The sequence below is a fragment of the Salvelinus alpinus genome, chromosome 8, assembly GCF_045679555.1.
Source record: "Salvelinus alpinus chromosome 8, SLU_Salpinus.1, whole genome shotgun sequence".
In the NCBI taxonomy this organism is placed as follows: domain Eukaryota; kingdom Metazoa; phylum Chordata; class Actinopteri; order Salmoniformes; family Salmonidae; genus Salvelinus; species Salvelinus alpinus.
Window position 1 is genome coordinate 65,833,337 of NC_092093.1, and position 7,814 is coordinate 65,841,150.

Genomic DNA, 7,814 nt, shown 5'->3' on the forward strand with positions numbered 1-7,814 from the left:
AGATTCTGTAACTCTCTCCCCTTCATTGACCATAAGATCTCTAAGAGCATAGGATAGGTGGAAGCTGTGTGCTATAGCTCCACCTTTATCAGGATAAAGCAATAAGAATTGTTATCACTTCAAGTTGCTGATACTAAAATATCAATGATACAAGAGAGAGTCATCTGGCTTTTCTAATGCTTATTTATTGGTTAGAGAGGAACATTGGGGGCATTAACCACAGAACTGTTCACATCTGTAAACAGGATTAATTACAGCATGGTGCTGCCTTCACATAGGGCTGAGAAGAAAGCCACTGAAGGTGGTGAAGTTATTATTATTATTATCCCAGAGTCCACGGCCTGCAGGGAGATGCATTTAGACCACATCCCCTCATCCAGCTCTAGAGACAAAGCATTAGATATGTACTCATAATACTGATCATTGGTGTCATTATTAAACATCCGTCTCGTCATTGTGGTAAAGGTAAACAACCATGGCTTTCCCAGTGCGGTTTTCAAAGGCGGTGAATCTGAAGTAGTAGACTCCTCTCACTGGTGCTGTGAAGATGCCTGCATCAGAGGAGAAGCAGAGAGAGATCATCACTGTCCATTTCTCTCAGACACTGCTAGTAATACTGAACTGTAGCCTGATCCAGTGTGTGTTGGATTAGTGTGGTCAGTACCTGTAGTTGGGTTGTAGGCCCTGCCAGTGTTGGTGAAGACTTTACTGTAGATCAGTGTGGTGTCATTATTGAAGGGTCCCATCCCTCCTGAATGAGTCAAAGCAGCAGAGAAGGCTACTTTTGGTCTGTCTGAACACAGATGATGTACTGAAAATAAGCACACATTATTAAAATGCATCTTCATGGCCTTTAGACCCGGGTTTGATCCCAGGCTGTGTCACAACTGGCTGTGACCAGGAGTCCCATAGGGCGGCGCACAACTGGCCCAGCGTCGTCCAGGTTAGAGGAGGCTTTGGCCGGCGGGCTTTACATGGCTCATTGCGCTCTAGCGACTCCTTGTGGTGGGCCAGGAGCCTGCAGGCTGACTTCGGTCATTAGTTGAACTGTTTTTTCTCTGAGACATTGGTGCAGCTGGCTTCCGGGTGGGCGTTAAGTAACACGGTTTGGTAGGTCATGCCTCTCCCGAGCCCGTTGGGGAGTTGCAGTGATGAGGCTAGATCGCAATTGGATATCATGACATTTTTTAAATGCATCTTCATACTGAGGAGAACAATTTATATTTTTTGTCAACTACTAAATTATAATAACCTTACAGTCAATGTGATGGGTTTTTAATGGCGTTCTGATTTACCTGCGTTCTCTGCAAGCACATGTGCATATCAAATACACTGCTGGAACACAGATTAAGGTGTTTACTAATAATTAGAATGAATGCTCAGGAAAGGAGAGACAGAAAAGTTTGTCATTTTCAAATAAAATGGAATTCAATATAAGATTATCAAAATGTTGATTAGGCTTATCAAGTAACAATTAACTTTACTCATCTGTTTTACCTGCATTCTCTCTCTTCAGCTGCTCCACCTCCCTCTCTCTGGTATGCAGTTTGGCCTCCAAAGCTGGATTTAGAAAGAAACATTTGTGCAGTTTTACTTAGTTAAAACTTCTTATGGCTGAGATCCCGCTAACGGGATCGATATGACAACAGCCAGTGAAAGTGCAGGGCGCCAAATTCAAACAACAGAAATCTCATAACTAAAATTCCTCAAACATACAAGTATCTTATACCATTTTAAAGGTAATCTTGTTGTTAATCCCACCACAATGTCCGATTTCAAAAAGGCTTTACAGCGAAAGCACCACAAACGATTATGTTAGGTCACCGCCAAGTCACAGAAAAACACAGCAATTTTCCCAGCCAAAGACAGGAGTCACAAAAAGCAGAAATAGAGATAAAATGAATCACTAACCTTTGATGATCTTCATCAGATGACACTCATAGGACTTCATGTTACACAATACATGTATGTTTTGTTCGATAAAGTTCATATTTATATAAAAAAATCTCAGTATACATTGGCGCGTTATGTTCAGTAGTTCCAAAACATCCGGTGATTTTGCAGAGAGCCACATCAATTTCCAGAAATACTCATAATAAACGTTGATCAAAGATACAAGTGTTATACATGGAATTTTAGATCCACTTCCCCTTAATGCAACCACTGTGTCAGATTTCAAAAAAGCTTTACGGAAAAAGCAAACCATGCAATAATCTGAGTACGGCGCTCAGAGCCCAAACCAGCCAAAAAGATATCCGCCATATTGTGCAGTCAACAGAAGTCAGAAATAACATGATAAATATTCACTTACCTTTGATGATCTTCATCAGAATGCACTCCCAGGAATCCCAGTTCCACAATAAATGTTTGTTTTGTTCGATAATGTCCATCATTTATGTCCAAATAGCTACTTTTGTTAGCGCGTTTTGTAAACAAATCCAAAGTCACGAAGCGCGTTCACTAGGAGCAGACGAAATGTCAAAAAGTTCCGTTACAGTCCGTAGAAACATGTCAAACGATGTATAGAATCAATCTTTAGGATGTTTTTAACATAAATCTTCAATAATGTTCCAACCGGAGAATTCCTTTGTCTGTAGAAAAAGCAATGGAACGTGAGCTACCTCTCACGTGAATGAGTGGTGACTCAAAGAGCCCTTATGAGCCCCTCCTTTACAGTAGAAGCCTCAAACAAGTTCCTAAAGACTGTTGACATCTAGTGGAAGCCTTAGGAAGTGCAACATGACCAATATCCCACTGTATCTTCAATAGGGAATGAGTTGAAAAACGACCAACCTCAGATTTCCCACTTCCTGGTTGGATTTTTTCTCAGGTTTTTGCCTGCCATATGAGTTCTGTTATACTCACAGACATCATTCAAACAGTTTTAGACATTTCAGAGTGTTTTCTATCCAAATATACTAATAATATGCATATATTAGCAACTGGGACTGAGTAGCAGGCCGTTTACTCTGGGCACCTCTGGGCACCTTATTCATCCAAGCTACTCAATACTGCCACCAGCCATAAGAAGTTTTAACCTATGTAATGTAAGTGGTTAGGTGAACCACGCTCATGTGATGAGTAACTGTCACATCTACTTCCGCTTCCCCCCTCCGGCGTTTGACGTCGCCAGTATACTAACATAGGTCCTGGCATCCATCATTTCACACAACTGGCACCAATCATTACGCACACCATGACCTGATCGCATCTACCTTGTCGTCCATCCTTACTTCAGGCTGATTTGGTAGCCTAGGAAGGAGACAGCCTTCTGATGAAATCATCATGAGGCACACCTAGACTCCATTACTTCGCTTATATCCTCCCCTATATCTGCACTCCCTTAGGTTCTTTCCCCAGTCAGTATTGTTTATGTGTAGACGCCACTGCTATGTTGTCTCGTTCTGTGTTTGTTGTTTTATTAAACGTATCACCTGCTTCTTGACTCTCAGCGTCTTTGTTACAGAATACTGATTCAAACAATGGAAGCAGCAGGAAAACAGTATCTCCCAGACAGTCGACGAGCAGGGATACCTTCTTTTTCAACACCAAGACCAGCTGGAACAACTGGGGACGGCTATGGAAGAGGTTCTTCGCAGTGTGCAACATCTCGAATATACCCAGGAGGCGTTGCCATCAACTAGCGGAGGATACTCTACAACCAGTCGATCCAGCAAGCCAGCACAACAGCCCATTCTGCAACTCGCTCAGGTCAGCAATGCCCGTTTTTCCCTCCCGGATAAATATGACGGCACCCCATCTAAATGCCGTTGCTTCCTACTTCAGTGCTCCCTCTACTTTTCCACCAGATGGGAGCCCCCACCACCAAGAGGTCCAAGGTTGCCACGGTTATTTCTCTAATGACTGGGCAGGTGTTGGAATGGGCCACAGCCATCTGGGAGAGAGGAGAGGAGATGAGAGGAGGAGCTAGATTCATATGCAGGGTTCATGGCTCTGTTTAAATGTATCTTCGATGATCCCTAGGAAGGCAGGGGGGGGGGGGGTGGTGGTGAGCACCTACTCCAATTACGGCAGGGGGACCAGATGGCACCATCCAGAGGATGGAGTTAGCCGGTGCTTCGTACGCTATTCAGAAGAAGTCTGCGCGAGGAGGTCCAGACGAAACTGGCCTGTTGAGATGACAACCTCTACTTGGACGCACTCATTGCGATGGCCATCCATCTGGATAACCTACTTCGCGAGCATCAGTACTCTCATCGCCTCTCTCCCTCCCTCAGTGAACACTCTGGTTCAGAGCCTGAACACACTGAGGTAGGGGTCACACGCCTCCCTGCAGCGGAGCGATGCAGACGGAGACATCTGGGGCTCTGTCTTTATTGTGGTCAAGGAGGGCACCAGCTCCAGCAGTATCCTGTACTTCCCAACCTGGGATCCACAAGAGCAGATCTTCCACCTCCTGGGGCATGAGTGAGTATTCCCTCTTCATCACTTCCTGCTAAACTCTTTTTCGTGTCCATCACAGTCACCCTCATGTACTGTGTCTACTGCATTAGTGGATTCCGGTACCGCGGGGAACTTTATTGACCAGACCCTTGCCTCCTTCTTAGCATCATCTCATACCCGCTCTCCTTTCCTTTCCCGGTTCAAGCCCTCGATAATCGGCCACTAGGATCCGGAACCATCACCCAACCACCCACGCTCACTGTGGAATCCATTCATCAGGAGAACATCCCCTTCATCCTCGGCCTCCATCCCCTGTGGTTCCACGTTGGTTGAGAGTCCTGTGGTTGCCCTTCAGGTATTTTCCAAGACCCGCGCCACCTGTCTTATTCCTCACCCCTGGGACTGTCATCAACCTGCTTGCAGGTTCTGCGCCCCCGCACAGACGCATCTACCCTCTGTCAGTGGCTGAGACCCAGGGCATGGAGGAGTACATACAAGAGGCGCTGCAACAAGGTTTCATCCGCACATCCACTTCTCCTGTGTCGGCTGGTTTCTTCTTCGTAGCCAAAAAGGATGGAGGGTTACGTCCATGCATTGATTACAGAGGACTCAATAAAATCACAATGAAAGTACCGTTACCCTCTCCCATTGGTGCCAGAAGCCATTGAACAGCTCTGCAGGGCCTGGTTCTTTACCAAACTGGACCTGCGGAGTGCATACCATCTCATCCACATCCGGGAGGGGGATGAGTGGAAGATGGATTTTAGCATGATGTCTGGTCACTACGAGTACTTGGTGATAGCATTTGGTTTAGCCAATGCTTCGTCAGTGTTCCAGGCATTCGTTAACGAGGTGTTCAGGGACATGCTCGGACGCCAGGTGGTCATGTACTGTATATCGATGACATCCTGGTCTACTCAGCTACCCTGGGGGGATCACATCGCTCACATTCGAGCAGTCCTGGAACGCCTCCCTGCTAACCACCTGTTCGTCAAGGCTGAGAAGTGCCAGTTTCATCAGAAGGCTGTCTCCTTCCTAGGCTACAAAATCAGCATGAAGTAAGGATGGACAACAAGATAGATGCGATCAGGTCATGGCCAGTCCCAACCACCATGAAGGGATCACAACGGTTTTGGGGGTTTTTCAACTTCTAGCGCCGTTTCATCAGGAACTTCAGCTCCGTCGCGGCTCCTCTCACCTCTCTCCTCAAGGGTGGTCCATGTAGGTTGGTGCGGAGCCCAGCAGCCTACGAGTCCTTCCGTCTACTCAAGGGACGTTTCAACTCCGCCCCATTGCTCAAACACCCAGATCCCACGATATCCATTGTGGTGTAGGTGGTAGGCGTGGGGGCAGATCTGTCTCAACGACAAGGTAATCCACAGAAATTGTATCTGTTTGCATATTACTCTTAGAAACTGTTCCTTGCAGAGGAATTATGACATCGGTGATCGAGAGCTCCTGACGGTGAAGTTGGCATTATAGTGGAGACACTGGCTGGAGGGCGCCAAGGACCCATTCGTCATCCTCACCAACCATTGGAGGCTGAATCCGCGACAAGCAAGGTGGGCCCTTCACAATATTTGACTTCACGCTGACCTATCGCCCAGGTAAAAAAAAACACTGATGCCCTGCCCCATCTCTACATTTCGGGAGAGGGTCTTAGCCAGAATGCACCTATAATCCCATCCTCTCCCAGCCCCTGTGGTCTGGGACGTAGATGTGGACATCCGCCAGGCTCTGGAGAGGGAGCCCGCACCCACTAACTGTCCTCCTGAGCGCATCAATGTTCCCACGGGGATAAGGGATTGGCTGCTGACCTGGGCACACACAGCTGTCATTGGTGGTCATCCAGGTATTTCTCGCACTACCCAATCCATCTCTGAAAAGAACTGGTGGCCAACCTTGGTTGAAGAGATGAGACGTCACTCGCTACGTTGTTGTTACTGATTGTTGTTGTTACTGATCTCCCCTCTTCTGACGGTTTCGCCACCATTTTGGTGGTTGTGGATATATTTTCCAAATACTGTCATTTTATCCCTCTCTGGTCTCCCTACTGCTCTCCAGGTTGCTGAGGCACTATTCCAGCAGGTCTTCCGGCATTATTGCCTTCCGGAGGACATTGTCTCTGACCGTGGCCCCCAATTCACATCACGGGTATGGAGAAGCTCGGAGTCACGGTCAGCCTCACTTCCAGGTATCGGCCTCAGTTCAACGGGCAGGTGGAAAGGATGAACCAGGAGCTGGGGAGGTTCCTGAGGAGTTACTGTCAGGACCAGCAGGGAGAGTGGGCCCGATTCCTTCCATGGGCTGAGTACGCCAAGATTTCGCTACGTCACTCCTCCACTGGGCTGACTCCCTTCCAGTGTTCTGGGTTTTCAGCCGGCCCTGGCTCCGTGGACCCCGGTCCAGACCGAAGCTCCTGCGGTTGATCAGTTCAGGCGTGCAGAGGTGTGGAGCGACGCTCACGTGAGACTCCAGCGCACTGTCCACCGTCAGAAGGAGCAGGCAGCCAGCCACCGCAGTGCGACCCCCGTTTTCCATTTGGAGATCGTGTCTGGCTCTCTAGCAGGAACTTCCCACTCCGCCTGCCCTGCAAGAAGCCGAGCCCCCGGTTTGTGGGGCCGTTAAAGGTTCTCTGGAGGATCAACGAGGTGATGTATAGGTTACAGCTTCCTAGTGACTACCGTATCTCACCTTTTCATGTCTCCCTTCTCAGGCCGGTGGTTCCTGGTCCCCTAGCTGATGCTGTCCCCACAACATACCTCCACCCCCCCTGGACATCGAGGGGTTCCGGCCTATGCCGTCCGATCCCTACTGGACTCCTGACGTCGTGGGGGTCGGCTCCAGTACCTGGTGGACTGGGAGGTGTATGGCCCAGTGGAGGGGTGTTGGGCTCCGGGTGGAGGACATTCTGGATCCCAACCTCATCCGTGATTTCCATCTTTGCTGCCCGGACCGGCCTACTCCTCGTCCTTGGGGCCGTCCCTCTGGTTGGTGTCGTCCTGCCGTAGGAGCCGCGTGTCGGGGGGTACTGTCACGTTTACTCCCGTTCCTCCCCTCCGACGTTCGACATCGCCGGTATACTAACCACCAGTGCTGGCATCCATCATTACGCGCACCAGCACTTTACGCGCACACCTCGACTCCATTACCTCCCTTAGGTTCTTTCCCCAGTCAGTATTGTTCCTGTGTTCATGCGTAGATGCCACTGCTATGTCTCATTCCATGTTTTATTAAACGTACCAACTGCTTCTCGACTCTCAGCGTCTTTGTTACAGTAACCTTGACTGTCACAAGCTAATGGCATATCTGACTGACGGTCTTGCAGCATGCAGAAAACGCCAGTTCAAACTCAGTCACTCACCTACTTATACAACAGATGGCACTGTCTTGTTTTCCTTATCTGTGGT

General features: G+C 48.4%; 1 pseudogene; it reads right to left on the reverse strand.

Annotated features, from left to right (window-relative positions):
• Window positions 1-270: 270 nt before the first annotated feature.
• LOC139582326 (complement C1q-like protein 2) lies at window positions 271-3,609 on the reverse strand (annotated as a pseudogene).
• Window positions 3,610-7,814: the final 4,205 nt, after the last annotated feature.